The sequence below is a fragment of the Amblyomma americanum genome, chromosome 11, assembly GCF_052857255.1.
Source record: "Amblyomma americanum isolate KBUSLIRL-KWMA chromosome 11, ASM5285725v1, whole genome shotgun sequence".
NCBI classification, from domain to species: domain Eukaryota; kingdom Metazoa; phylum Arthropoda; class Arachnida; order Ixodida; family Ixodidae; genus Amblyomma; species Amblyomma americanum.
The window spans coordinates 95,876,535-95,891,794 of NC_135507.1; the positions used below are offsets into that span (position 1 = coordinate 95,876,535).

Consider the following 15,260-nt stretch of genomic DNA (forward strand, 5'->3'; position numbering starts at 1 on the left):
AAAGAGGTTCATGAGTCTTCTCAAAGTACCAACTCAACATTCATCTTCAACTGCGCATATTTGCTAGAATGAACGTCATTATTGCTTATTAAAGCATCCTAGAACCCCGAAGCTCAGCAGGTACAAGAAGGTGAAGTTTCACTAGAGTTTAACTTAATTAGTGTAGGTTAAAAAAAACTACGCCGAAGTTTGTTCTGAGGTAACGAACCGACCATTCCTGCCCCTGGCATCAAAGCTTCGTTTCTTTGCTGTCTAGTTATGGGACTAACGAAGTGTCCCTTCGGCTTACACTTATTGCGTCAAGGACCACCGGAGTGCTAAATAAACTCTCAGCTCTCTTCCCGGCGCCAAGTACGAACGAATATTTGTACTGAGTTTCCTCTAGCACGAACAACTGAGAGAGAAAGTTTTTGTTAAACTTCGCAGGTCCAAGTGCTGGACTTGTGAATTCACTGTTCGAGGGTGTCTCTTCACGCGTGTCGTCCAGGATCTGGGACTGGAGATTGCGGCTGCGTCCATTAAATTCTCTGTGGCAATTACTAATATAAAAGGAAAATCGAGAATGCGCGTGTGCTGCAAGGCCCGCGCCCATTTCAAGAACTCAACGGCTGCAGGCAGGGAGTCATTTGCATGTAGCGGTTGACATGGTTGATTTCGCTAGGGCCAACGCATTTGGAATACGGAAGCTTGCTGGTTGCTTTTCTTCCGCAAGAACTAAAAAAATGCTCGCTCTCAGTGCCTAACGTAATCTGGGAAACCATTTAGTCCGCTATCGCTGTGGCTGAGCTAATGTTGGCGCTTTAACATATATAACCGTGTCCTGGCGAGGACATTCCAGTTTCGTTACTCAAAATACAATCGCATTAGTTAGCGCCGGCTGTGGCAGAGAGCTTTAAGAAATGTTAGGAAGCAGCTAGGAGACGTTCGAACTGTAGAAGTAGCCTTAGAAAAGAAACATTAAAAAGCTGAGAGTCGTGAAAAAATTACAATAGAAGTTAGGCTTGCGGTTCGGAATGGTCTCCACATATTAAAGGTTCTTCTTTAATGCTTGTTTGCGATCCGTTCCGCTCCCAATCAACACACTCGGTGGCGGAGTGAGGGGGAGAAAGGGGAGAGAGAGGGGGTTTCAAACGAGATTGTCAGTACCGCAATGACACTGGACGCAACAACCTAAACATCACAGTGGATTCAAGCATGCTTTCATTTTAATGCCAAAGCAGTACTTAACACGGTTCCAACCAAGAATCTTGTGTGAAGCTTGACTTTGAAAGTGTCTTTGTCCAAAGTGGAGAAATAGCACTACTTAACAGACTTAGCCTAATATACTAATTAACGCATGGTGCCAAATCACCATGCAAAACCATCAGCCGACCAGACTGAACACCTGCTTTTGCGCGTCTACCCGGTTTAACCCCGTCAGAACCCTACCACTTTTTTTTTTTTACCCCAGTCACTTTGCCCGCTCCTGACTGCTTCCCATAGACCCATTTGTTACACTGCATGCCTTTTCACGATGAGGCTGATGATAATGGAGAAAAAAAACTGAATGGAGGATACGAAAGAAGCGTCGCCATGCATTGGCTGTACTGCGTCGTTGTGTTTCTCCAGTGCAGGGCTGCGCTCAATATGATGCTAATGGGAATCTGCTCCGGAATATGCTCGTTCGTGGTATTCTTACGCAGTGTACGATGCGTACTGCAGCGTACAGGGTCCACAGTCTGAGGTCACCGCCCTCCGTGAAGCCCGCGAAAGTAGGAGAGGTTGCTTTTATTGGGTTTTGTTTGCCACAGCTTAGCGCACTTAGGCGGAACCTGTGCGGGATGAGCGGGCTTCGCGGTTGCTAAGCACGTTTTTCTTAGTTACTTTTGTTGCACATAAAAATAAGCAGCTGCAGCTGAACGAAAGAGAAAATACTCTTTTTGTACGTGTTGTTCTATTCACGCCTTGTGCGCTTACGAAGAAATCTAACTGCTTGCTTTCGACTACCGCGGCGGCTGCATTTTGAAGGAGGCGAAATGCTAAGACGCCCGTGTGCTGTGCGATGTCAGTGCACGTTAAAGATCCCCAGGTGGTCGAAATTATTCCGGAGCCCTCCACTACGGCACCTCTAATTTCTCGTTTCTTCTTTCACTCCCTCCTATCCCTTCCCTTACGGCGCGTTTCAGGTGTCCAACGATATATGAGACAGATACTGTGTCATTTCCTTTCCCCCCAAAACCAATTGTTATTTTCATTATTGCTTTCGACTTCATCCTTGTTCAGATGGTACTAAATGCATTCTTTCGTTCGCAAAGCCGGACTACGCTAGCTGAGACTAAATCACTGATCGGCGTAGAAGACGAAATTACTCCTCCGTTTTTATTCAGGGTGGCTTCGAGGCAGCTTCGGCATTTCCGTAGAGCGTAAAACACGGCAGTTTCGTTCTGCGTAGCGTCAGCATCTCTTCTTTATTTAACCAAAAACATAAACAAAAGCTGGCTCCTAACGCGCGCGCAATCCCATCGATTACCGCCGCACACGCGACGGCGACGCGAAGCTTCGCTCCTCAATACAGGCCGAAAGGCTCCGAAACAGATGTGTCGCGGTTTGCCAAACGAATTATTCCCGCTTGTAGCACGACCGACGAGAATACAAGAAAGGAGGGGAAGCTCCTTCCTTGAGAGAGCGGGGATTAGCATCGCCACCGAATATATATATATATATATATATATATATATATATATATATATATATATATATATATATATATATATATATATATATATATATATATATATATATGCACATATATACCTCTCTCTCTCTCTCTCTTTCGGAGTTTAGATCTGGAGAGGTTGAGAGAAAGCCAGGGGAAAAGGGTTAGTAATGAATTTCGGAGCCAAAACGGTGTTGGCTCTGCAGAGCACAGCAGGCATTCGCTCGATGCCACAAACTGCCGGCTCTGGGCTCGAAACCAATTTACTCCAACACGCCTTCTCCGCCCCTCTCGAAACGTTCCGAGCGGGCGTGCTCCGTAGTCGCGTATTCGCAGCCCGCGCCGTAGCCACCCCCCCCCCCCCCCCTCCTTCCCCCAATGGGAGAGATGAGAAGAGATTTTTTTTCCCTACCGGCGCGCTCTTGCGAGACGCCTGAAACACGTCCCCCAGGAGCGCCGGAGCGTTGATTGAAAGAGACAAAACAGCCCCGCATTTAGGGCGCCGAAGGAAGGCGTCGGGGTGCGAGCGGCAGACTGCACTACTACTGCGGCGGCGGTGGCAGCTAGTTCCACAGCCTCCCGCGAGGCGCCGCCATCGTCGTCGTCGAAAATTAAGGGCGGCGCTCTCTGGAACGCCTTGCGCGCGTATGCGTGGCCTGGGGAAGGGATGCTCGCATGCCGCGTTTAATTAAACCACGTCAACGGAGCGACGCCCGATTTTTAATCCCGGAAGTGACGTTACGTAATGCGTGCGTCGAGCGAAAGGACGCGGAACGAATCGCGCGTTGGACGCGCTGCGCTTCTTAAACGGTGGCGAGCTCGGTTTGAGGTGTCATTGACGTGCCCCTGTAATAGTGAAGGGAGATACACAAAAGGAATAGGAAGGGTTGAGCTTATTTGCAAAAGAAAATTTTATACACAAAAAGTTGCCATTGCTCTGTTCCAAGAAATAAAGCTTAATGAAAGTACCTTTTTAGAAAATACCGTCCAAAAGAACGCGACTACGATACCCGCTGCATGTCTTACAAGTGCAAGATACGCCAAACTATGTTATGCAAAACAATAATTTATTGTAGGCGATTTTTTATATCACCACCCTGCTATCACCTCTTTCGTAAAAGAATCATCGTCCATAGCAATCTTCAAAAAAAAAAAGGTAAACGTGTATTTGTTTTCATTATAGAAAACACTATTTTGGTATCGCCTTCCGCTTTCAGCGCCTGTGGAATATGCATCACTTTGACCTCGTGATTCAGTGCATTTCTATCTACCATTTTTTTCTTACTCCGTATGCTTGAATGCTGTGTGTTTGGAAAAAGGGGACTGATACTTGTCGGGCATTCATGCCTTTTTGTCAGCCTCCTAGACAGATCACATTGTCTATCTGAATATACTGCTATTCATTCATTCATTCATTCATTCATTCATTCATTCATTCATTCATTCATTCATTCATTCATTCATTCATTCATTCATTCATTCATTCATTCATTCATTCATTCATTCATCAACTGATAGCTCTGTTCGAGCAAGCCATCGGCGCCGTAATGGTTCTTTTTATACTATCAAGCATTTGTTAAACGGAACATTCAAGACATGGCAGTCAGAAGCCGTTGGTAACTAAGCGTGCGTGATGAAACTAGGTGCGAAATCGTCCATTCCTGCGGTCATGTTTTTTTAGTGCAATTCATTTTATTGCCTAAATGCCTCAGCTGCTGTTAGTACATTAGGCGTGGGTTAATGTACAGTGAGAAACAAGATTTTTTAAGCAATATTGGCAGCGGAACTTTCACGTAATGCGAAATGAGAAATGTTGATTAATTTAGCGCCCTATACCTCGCAGCAGCTTAAGTGAAATCACTGGTCATAAAGAGAGCAAGTTAAGGTGCACGCCAGAGTTGTATTCAAGTACATCGTGGGCGTCCCGAGCCTTTTCCACTAAAAGGACATTTATAAGTATCGCTGCGCATTTCTCTTTGGGCGCCGTTCCGATTATTAGCCATTGTCATGCCGCGAGCAATTAAAGAGACACTTTATATCCTCATGCATTTTTTATTTGTGATTTGTAATATAAACCACATCAGTGGCAGAGGCATGTGAGCGCTTAAAATAGCGTGCTAATTCAAAATATAGCGGTTTAAATCAATTTGCCTCTTGTTTCGGCATATTTGCGTACGTGCAAAGGCTTTCGCGAAGAAAAGGTGTCCTTAGCTTTGCCTGCATCAACCGCGTGTCGGCTCAGTGTGCAACTTACTAGTTGTAGCGACCGAAAAATTCGTGTGTCTCTAGATGTTTTCGCCTCTAAGAATGCGCTTGTCCTGTCGTTGTTATGTTTAATAATTTCGGAGCGCTCATTAGCAGCGAGACCGACACACTAAGCCAGAAGAACGATTAGACACCCAAGAAATGAAAAAAGAGGATAGCAGCAGTAATCAGAGCAAAGGGACCGTCTTACGACTTTTTCTACAATGAAAACCAAAGAAATGTAGGTAGTGAATCCTAAGATACGACAGATCACACGATACGCGTATCCAGGATTTACTGCTTTCTGGAACCAGCAGGAATCACAAGTAGCTAATAGATGTCTTCAGCTGAATCGTTCTTTTTCCTTTCAGTCGAGTATTGGTAATTTTTATTCCCTTCCATATTTAAGCTATACGCAAACAACGCCATGGAACTAACTGCCAGACCTGCAGCTGACTGCCGCGAAGGCCGGAACGCGCAGCCTTGTAACACGCTAAGCCTAAAACCGTGCCTCGGCTCCTGAGCCGACCGGAAACGGAGCAAATTAGCTCCGTAATAAGGTGTGTCGTCTGCACCGAAACCGCGTAGAATCCGCTGTCGGCAAGAAACAAAAGAACAGGGAGGCAGTTTCTAATTCTCCGTCTCGGGTAAACGTGTTTCGGCCGCAGACAAGCGTGCAACGAAGGAAGGAATTCTACACCCCCCCCCCCCCCCCAAGCGCGGAAGTTTATACGGAAGCCACGGATCACGTCGGCACAGCTTCTCCCACCGGGACCTCCCTCTCTCGGGAAAAGTTCGAGAGCTCAGTTTTTGTCCTCTCAAGACCGGTTTCGTCGGAGCCTACGCTTCTTCATTCTCCTTTTAGCTTTTAATCGCCCCGCATTACGTTCTCCTCTTCCTTCATCTTATCTTTTTCCCGTCCTCGCCGAAAATGCGGAAAACCGCTCCCCGCAGTTGTATGCTGTGTTCAATCGATCCCTTCGAGCGGAACGTGCTCGTGTGCTTGGGAGAGAAGGCAGTCGAAATGAAGGTCCTCCTTGAATCTTTATTATCCTTTTCTGCATTTCTCTTCTCGTTATCGTTGTGCAGCGCTATTTTTCATTTCTTTTTCTTTTTTTGTGCTGCAAATAAAAGAAGCCTGCTCGAGAACAAAAATTCTAGCGAACGAACGGGAGAAATTCAAATACGAAAGCGATATATCGCGGAGGCAGATGAAAGCGCAAAACTGGGTCTCCTAGTAGACAGGAGCAGACGTCGCATAACGAGCTTTGCCATCAGAGAGCGCGCGCAGTCCTATCCAATTTCACGCGTCGCTGTCGTTTTTGTCGTCCTCCTCCCTCCCCCTCCACCCTCTCCTCTTCTTACCACAGCCCTCGCTCTCTTCACCACCCACCCACGCACGAGCATATGGCGGGGTGGAGAAAACGTTTCCCATTCCGTTTTGCACTAACCCCAGAAACGAACAAGAGAAGCAGACGGCCAAGACAGTAAGGAGGGGAAATCTCTGGTAACGGGCTCTACGAGAACACGGCTCTCGCTACACCCACGCCGTACACGTTGTCGCGTGCGGGTCGACGAGTGCTTCTTCTTTTCCGAGGTTACTCTCCCCCCCTTCCTCCTCCATCATCGCGCACGAGACATGTCGGCTAATTAGCAGAAGACGTTGCCTAATGAAACTGTCCGAAGGCGGAGCCCGCCATTTTTCAAACTCTTCGATACTCCCCAGAAGCGAGGCAGGAGGGCAGGAGGACATGTAAAAAGGGAAGAATTCTTCCGCGCGAAGCTGTAATCGATTCGAGCACGCATCGTGGGTTGGAGGGGGGGGGGGGGGGGAGAAAGCAAGGTATAATATATGACGGGCTTTTGAAGACAGCTCGGCAGCCGAGGCCGCGTCCGCTGTTGCAATATTTCATGCGAGAGTCCCGCCACTTCGGCTCAAAACAGATTAATAACGCTCACCGAAAACGTCGACGTCTGATGTCAGGGCGAAGTTCGCACTTAATTACGCTGGTTTCTTGAAAGAAAGTGCCCGTCTGAATAGTGGGGGCGTCTAGCACGGCACATCGAGCGAGAAGCCTAGTACTAGCATATACCCTAACGCTAACGTGCCTTTGCTTTAAACAATGGTGTGCGACGTCGCTATTGCGATGTCTGCTTTGCAGCCCTTTCAAGGTCGCGTAGTGTTCTCAGCACTCCATAAGTTGATTGGACCGATGGAGGTGCGGAGTATTGCCATCTTGGAAACATCTGTCGCTGAGGCTAACAGTGAGGATCACACTATATGAGACCGGAACGTCGTTAACAAAAAAGTTTTCTCAAGGCCATGACATCCATGGGAATTGCCAAAAATTATACACATTCAAACGTTATATATTAATACAAGAAGCAACTCTTTGAACTGGAACATAGCTTTGACTTGTTCATCAGTGCTTTGCAAATTTTCTATGATAACAACCGGAGAAGAACTTGTTGAGTTCAGTTTAATAGGTGATTCGCTGATGCTCACATTACATAATTACATACATAATAAATACATATTCGAGAATGATATGCACTGACAGGAAATGTGCTAAGATTACTAGGAAATCAACTAATTGAAATGCAGTTGTCATTACAGATGCATATAATACACATTTTCGAAAGCACCGTCTTTACGTGGCTTCATAAAACACTCCAGTCACGCTCCCGCAGATACTTCAAAGATCGCCGGAATAGACGGTGTTATCATAGGCAGGTTACTTTTCCAACGCTTTAGTTTGTGCTTGACTAGGAAGCTTTGAAGTTATGAATTAGAAACGATTCCCTTACTTTACAGTCGGGGGGGGGGGGGGGGGGAATCAAAATCCGGATTCGAAACTGCAGTGTTCAGTTTATCAAATGAGTGTCCAGGATTGCCTATGTGCAAGGATAATTTAAACTTGGGAAGACTGGGGTTAACAGCGCGTAGACGAGGGACAAAGAAAGAAGAAGACGACAGGACCGGCGCTGACTAACAACTGAAAGTTTATTAGAAAAACATGCAAAAATATACTCATTTGACAACCACGGGCGCGTGCGCAACACCAAAAGCCACAGTGATAAATCAATCACTTAAATCCAGATACATTAGTTCACAGTCATGAACTGTTACAGAGGGGGTGCTCACGCATGAGTCAATGTCTTTATGAATATGAAACGCTTCACTGATTTCTCTTGTTAGTTTATCTTTCTGTTTGTACAGGATTCTAGTTTTATTAAAGATGGGTGTACATGATTTTTCAGAAGAATCAGGCTGGTTATTCCGGGGACAGTTCCTATAATGTAAAGCCAGATTTGAGGACGGAGCCCCTTTCAGAGAAGTGTTGTGGTCTCGTAGGCGGGTATTTAAGCACCTTCCTGTTTGACCTATGTAGGTCTTCCCGCACGTGAACGGCACTTCATACACAACCCCTTCAGCACAAGGGACAAACCTCAGGCCATGCTTTATCTGGCACCCTCTTTTTGTTTTTCTTCGTTTCTTTTCCTCTTCCCTGGCCTTTCTATCTACAATGGCACACAATTTGCCGAGCTTGTTAGGTGCAGACAATAGAACATCAATTCCATACCTGCTGCCCACTTGCTTCAAACGGTGTGAAGTTTGATGAACTTACGGAAGAACAGCAATTTTCTTTTTATCTTTTTTTTAATGATCCTGAGATTCTCCCCTTTTGACCTTTTTAATTATCTTACTACAAGCAAGTACTAAGACATCATCTGGAAAGCCCGCGATTCTTAGCCTCTGAACCTGCTGATTAAAACTTGTGCTGATACCATGCACGCATGACTTGGCAATGGCAGCACCTAGGCAAGAAACTGCAATGCCACATTTAACCACCTTCGAATGCGCCGAACGAAAACTGAGCAAAGGCTTTTCTGATCTCTGTAGGAAGGACCAGCACACGTGATCTGGCTTCGTTGCCAATCTATATCTAAAAATTGTAACTCTTCCCTTGAGGTTTTTCACAGGGGAAAGTTAGGCCGTGTCCGCTTTCGTCAAAAATCTTTAACAGCTTATCGACCTGCGTATTGAAGTCGTCGTGTTCCACAAAAACAAGATAATCATCCACATATCTGAAGATGCGATTTGTATTGGCACCCAAATTACTCTTAACAGCTTTATCTACATAACCGATAAAGATGTTACTTAGTACAGGAGCCACTTTTGAACCAATGCACACCCCCCGTTTTTGAGTGTACAACCTCCCCTCCCATTCAACAAAGGTGGACTTAAGATAAAACGATAAAAGCTCCAAAAAGCTCGCATTTCAAAATGCGGGATCTCTGTGGGGGCCTTTTTGGAGCTTTTATCGTTTTATCTTAAGTCCACCTTTGTTGAATGGGAGGGGAGGTTGTATACTCAAAAACGGGGGGTGTGCATTGGTTCAAAAGTGGCTCCTGTACTAAGTAACATCTTTATCGGTTATGTAGATAAAGCTGTTAAGAGTAATTTGGGTGCCAATACAAAACGAATCTTCAGATATGTGGACGATTATCTTGTTTTTGTGGAACACGACGACTTCAATAGGCGGGTCGATAAGGTGTTAAAGATTTTTGACGAAAGCGGACACGGCCTAACTTTCACCTGTGAAAAACCTCAAGGGAAGAGTTACAATTTTTAGATATAGATTGGCAACGAAGCCAGATCACGTGTGCTGGTCCTTCCTACAGAGATCAGAAAAGCCTTTGCTCAGTTTTCGTTCGGCGCATTCGAAGGTGGTTAAATGTGGCATTGCAGTTTCTTGCCTAGGTGCTGCCATTGCCAAGCCATGCGTGCATGGTATCAGCACAAGTTTTAATCAGCAGGTTCAGAGGCTAAGAATTGCGGGCTTTCCAGATGATGTTTTAGTACTTGCTTGTAGTAAGATAATTAAAAAGGTCAAAAGGGGAGCATCTCAGGATCATTCACAAAAAGATAAAAAGAAAATTGCTGTTCTTCCGTACATTCATCAAACTTCACACCGTTTGAAGCAAGTGGGCAGCAGGTATGGAATTGATGTTCTATTGTCTGCACCTAACAAGCTCGGCAAATTGTGTGCCATTGTAGATAGAAAGGCCAGGGAAGAGGAAAAGAAACGAAGAAAAACAAAAAGAGGGTGCCAGATTAAGCATGGCCTGAGGTTTGTCCCTTGTGGTGAAGGGGTTGTGTATGAAGTGCCGTTCACGTGCGGGAAGACCTACATAGGTCAAACAGGAAGGTGCTTAAATACCCGCCTACGAGACCACAACACTTCTCTGAAAGGGGCTCCGTCCTCAAATCTGGCTTTACATTATAGGAACTGTCCCCGGAATAACCAGCCTGATTCTTCTGAAAAATCATGTACACCCATCTTTAATAAAACTAGAATCCTGTACAAACAGAAAGATAAACTAACAAGAGAAATCAGTGAAGCGTTTCATATTCATAAAAACATTGACTCATGCGTGAGAACCCCCTCTGTAACAGTTCATGACTGTGAACTAATGTATCTGGATTTAAGTGATTGATTTATCACTGTGGCTTTTGGTGTTGCGCACGCGCCCGTGGTTGTCAAATGAGTATATTTTGCGTGTTTTTTCTAATAAACTTTCAGTTGTTAGTCAGCGCCAGTCCTGTCGTCTTCTTCTTTCTTTGTCCCTCGTCTACACGCTCTTATTCCCAGCAATACACTGTAAAAACAAACCGTCACTTTGACGGCCACTTTTTTATCTATTTTGACGAGCCGCCGGCGTCAAACGGGAAAGACGGAGACTTTGCCGTGAACGAGCGGGCGAGGAGAAAGAGACGGAGAGCGCAACACAAAACGAGAAACTCTATTGGCTGGCGCGTAGGGGTACGTCATGTGAGACGTCGCTCAACGCGCGCTTCCGGCCCCCGCTGTCGAGGAAGGAGTCCGGTTGTCGTGGTTCCCTCTCGCTTTTCTTTGTGCGCGCTGCTTCTGCCCGGGTGTGCGTTCTGTTTTTGCGCCATTTTGCCTTTTTGTGTGCGACGCGTTGGAAGGCCGCGAAGACGCAATCAAGGAACGTATGGGCTGCAGCCGAAAATCAACTGCAGCGGGTAGAGGTAAGTGTTCTGCTTATATGCTTCGTTCGTGCAGTACGCGTTCTGTGAGGCACATAGCTACGAGGAGCACGCTAGTTCTCACGCGTAATGTATACACGCACCGATGGCCGTGGGCCCGAGATTGCCGTTCAGAGACATGCTTCTACGTAAAGCGTGAATCGCGGCCTCATGGTTCAGCCACGTGCAGCGATTTTCAGGGGCTGCGTGCGCCCACGTGTAAAAAAAAAACTTCCTGTGAGGAACACTGAAGCGTACGAAGAGCATTGGCGCACGTTAATTGAAGAAAGTCGAAGAAAGTCGTTTATAGTATCTCTATCATGCGGGCACATACAATCGCGATCGAGCCTGACTTTCGGTTACGATTACTGGTACGCGGGCCAAGGATCGAAATCGAGTTGGTCGAGCTCTAGCGCGCCATGCGCCTCTGTTTAAATGCAGAACACCTTATGAATGGGCTTAATGGGCAGTAAAAATTGTCGTAAAAACCATTTTTTACATTTTCAGTTGTAATTCAGGCCAAGACATGTGCTATGACTACCATGCTGGCCATCTGCAGCTCCCTTGAATTCATGGTGTCGGCACTACTGTCGTAGGTTCGTAAAAGTATTCGTCAATAAAAAGCAGACTACTTTTCGTGCACTGATCAGCTTTTTTCTGTTTTATTTCTTACGCTCTCTTTTTTGTTGTTCCTCGCTTCCTGGCACACCGAGCCCCATACGTCGGTGTCCGGTGGCGATGGGGCAGCTCAGTGTTTAGTTCGTGTACTGATAGTGTGCAGTTTCATTCTTGTACAGCATTAAGATATGGGCCTAATTATTTCAGCAATAGTTATTTCCAAATAAATTCTATTCATTTTTATAGCTTATTGCCTATAAGCCTCAAACAAGGGCCAAAAATTTCTTTCGACTGGCGTATCCATTAGCTGGGAATTATTGAATCAAGTAAATTTGTAGTCTTGTAATTTTATACCGCATTTTCATCCATTTCTGCTGAAATGATACTGTACCCGAGGTGTAGAAAGTGCCTTGATGACAGCAGGATCGTTGGAAGTATGGTTATGATTTATTATTGAGATGCATGTATCTGATCACTGATGTTTTCTCTGGAGTCTAATAACATGTGGCTTGTGAAATCCCAGCATGCAGCTGAAGGGCGGCTGGAAGGACTGCCAACAACTCCGCACCTTGGTGTGATTGGTATGTATTTGTCATTTATAGAACTTTGGCTCAAAACATGGCTTGTACAGTGTATTTTATTATTCTACAATGTAACCTGATTTTGTGTAACTTCACTCTACTTAGTAGGACATATTCAAAACTTAGGAATGAGGCTAGCCCTGGATGAAAGGCTTAATTGCTGCTTCATCTTATGTATGTACAGTTTGTTTAATAATTAAACATGATAACAATGTGCAAGTTTGGCCAGTAGTTTTCCATTCTTATTAGAGTGTACAAAAAATTTGGAACTCAGTAGCAGTACTGTTGATAAGTGGGGAGCGTGGGGCAATCTCCGCCCTATAAGGTGATATGCCAGAGTTCATCGAGACTAATGTGCGGCCTTTTGACTTGCCAAAAGCATGATGTTCTGCTAGAAAGCATGAACGAAGCTGAGCTTGGCTTTTCTCATCAATGTCACGGCAGGCTAGGTACAAAATGGAGGGCCTTTGAAAAGTTGCCTCGGTGCTTGCCCAAGTTTCGTTACCTCATCACTATTCCCCATTATTTAAAAAAAAAACGAAGTATTCTGTCGACAAAGTTAATTCTTTTTTGTCGTGCAATATTTGTAAAGCTTTTTCCATAAACAAGTTCTATGTAGTATGTTTACATGAAGCAAGCATCTTCAACAGATATAATTAGTGGCGTGTAAAGCACTGATAAGGGAGGGCATGTTGCATGTGTCTGTCTACTGCCAGGGTACCATAAGGCCTAGCAACAAGACCCAGTATGGCTTTTTACGAGTACATTTGAATTCGGCTTCTCTCAGTGTACACATCGAAGGCCATAGAGTTACTCGAATTATTAGATCACCCCTTTAGTGGGTAGCGTTTGCGTGTGACCAATTTTTTTTCCTTGCAGGATCAAGCATGGGGGACATAAAGAAGATCATCGTTGCAGTGGATTCTACAAGAAGTCTTGAGAAGGCCATGGGCCTCCTCCTTGGTGCCTTCTTTGTGTTCAACGTTGCGTACCCTCCCGACTGCCCCCTCACCATGGAGCTTTTGCAGAGGTAAATGAGTGAATGTGGATGATGCGTTTGATAAGCAATCGGAATCCGAGGCAATAGTGTGAGCAGCAGGCTTCTTTTTCCTGAGGAAAGGCACTCGCCCTCCTTAGCCAGTGCCTGCAAATGATCAGTTCTGCCCTGTTCCCCTGAAATTCTGATGTCGTCACATACATTCCTCTCGTGCATTTCTTCGTTCTCTGGCACAGCACCGTGTTGCTTTTTTGGCACACCGGTATGGTGATTTGCCAGTCACAGGCGTCTTTAGAAAGTAGAATGGTAAGATTATTGACATAGTGCTGCTTGCCAGCAGTACATGCTAACAAGCCTTGCACATTGGCTAGCTCTGGCAATTGCGAGATGAAGGCCGGACTTTTAATTTTAAATTGCACCCAGTTCTGGTATTCTGACACTTGCAGAATTGCGGATTTGATCATTGTCATGTGATGAATGCACAAGCCTGGCAGTTTGCATTGTCTAAACTTGGTCACGTGTCCTGTGAGTGCATCTAGATAACACTTTTCAGTGTTTTGCTTATTTTTTTGGTTGGCTACTGCAAGAAAGGGGCTAGAACGAAGAACCAGATAGGACGGGCGACTGTCAATTATTGCTAAATGTAATGTGTGCAGCACTTTTATAAGTACCGACGTCAGGAAAAATAGGAGCGAGGATTAAGTGTAAATGCAGTTATTTTAAGTCGCTCTACTATGTATCGTGTCCACTGGCTAATGTCCTAGTGCAACATTACAGTGTGTCTGACTATGGGTTGCGTCCACACATGTGGCAAGTTGCCGGATGCCTCTCTGCACTTTTACAGGCCTCAGGTTCCCTTGTTACCATTGATGCAGTGCTCGCTGTAGCCTGTGTACAATCAGCCCCGAGAAAGTAGAGCTCTCTACCTCACCTTCTGGGCACTCAACAAACCTTTTGCAATGATGAATGTCAGATTTCATTTTGCATTGAAACGGGAGACGTGACACATAGGCAGGACAGCTTCACAGGTACTGTCACAACCATTACATGGCACTTTCCCCTTTCACCTGGTGATCTTTTAGGGGCTGGCAGGGTTATTAGCCCCTTTCAAAAAAAATTATGCTGTGATCCCATATTTGTCCAGAATTGCTCAGTACTTGAAATGGACAGGTGAAAGAGCCATCGTGAAGTCTGCTATGTTGGCACCTGAGAAGTTGGCCGCCCTTTGTGTCAACAGTTGCAGTGTAAAAGAAAAAAAATTAAGACATTCATCATCGTGACAGGTTTGTTGATTGCTCAGAAGATTTCAGGTGTGAAATTCCGCTTATTTGTGGCCAAGGGCACAGAAATTAGAATGAGCATTGTGCAAATGGTAAGATGATGAGGCATGATAATGAGGTTTTTAAATGTATGCATGGTTGCCACATGTGCAATTGCAGCCTATACCTGGACATCAGGGTGTTACATCAATACTGACCTATGTTTGCGGCTGATAGCTGAAAACACTGAAATGCAGCAAAATGCTCTTGCATAGTTATGGTTTCTAGACTCTGTGTATGGTTCCTGTACATGATGAGCACCTATTGTTACTAGAAATACTATACGGTGTGTATGTGCAATTGTGGGCTGTTTTTACGAGTTATAATAATGGTTACATTTAGGTACATCATCTATTGTTAGTGCATGTATATGTAGCTATTTAAGCGCACTACTAGTGTGCTCACATTTGTTGCTACCTGATTTTAATCTCGTCTTTCAATTTCGTAATACTGTGTGTTGCAGAAGGTAGTGCAGTTCACACATTCATGGCATTTCACGCGTGTAGGCAGAGTATGTGATTGGCACAGTTTATGGAGCATGGATTTATTCTATCCTCGTTTTGTTTCCAGGTACCTTGGGCAGAGCAACCCAACGAAAGGGCGCGGCAAAGGCAGGGCCTGCGGAATCGCACCAAAGTTGCTGAGCCTGCTGAATGCACTTTAATTTATGAATAAATGTGCAAGTAGAAATGTAAATTTGTTTTTGTTGCATGGTTTATGAGGTACTGCCCACTGCAAGTGACTTTCATGT

General features: G+C 45.1%; 1 protein-coding gene and 1 long non-coding RNA gene across 2 annotated transcripts in view; both read left to right on the forward strand.

The window, feature by feature from the left end:
• The window catches only part of LOC144111166 (pikachurin-like), a 180,369-nt gene that overhangs the window by 110,138 nt on the left and 54,971 nt on the right, over positions 1-15,260 (forward strand). The gene's annotated exons all lie outside the window — the stretch shown is intronic.
• LOC144111167 (uncharacterized) lies at positions 10,871-15,205 on the forward strand. The gene is made up of 4 exons (XR_013309996.1): positions 10,871-10,997; positions 12,136-12,193; positions 13,073-13,223; positions 15,080-15,205. It is a non-coding gene; the product is annotated as an uncharacterized LOC144111167 (long non-coding RNA).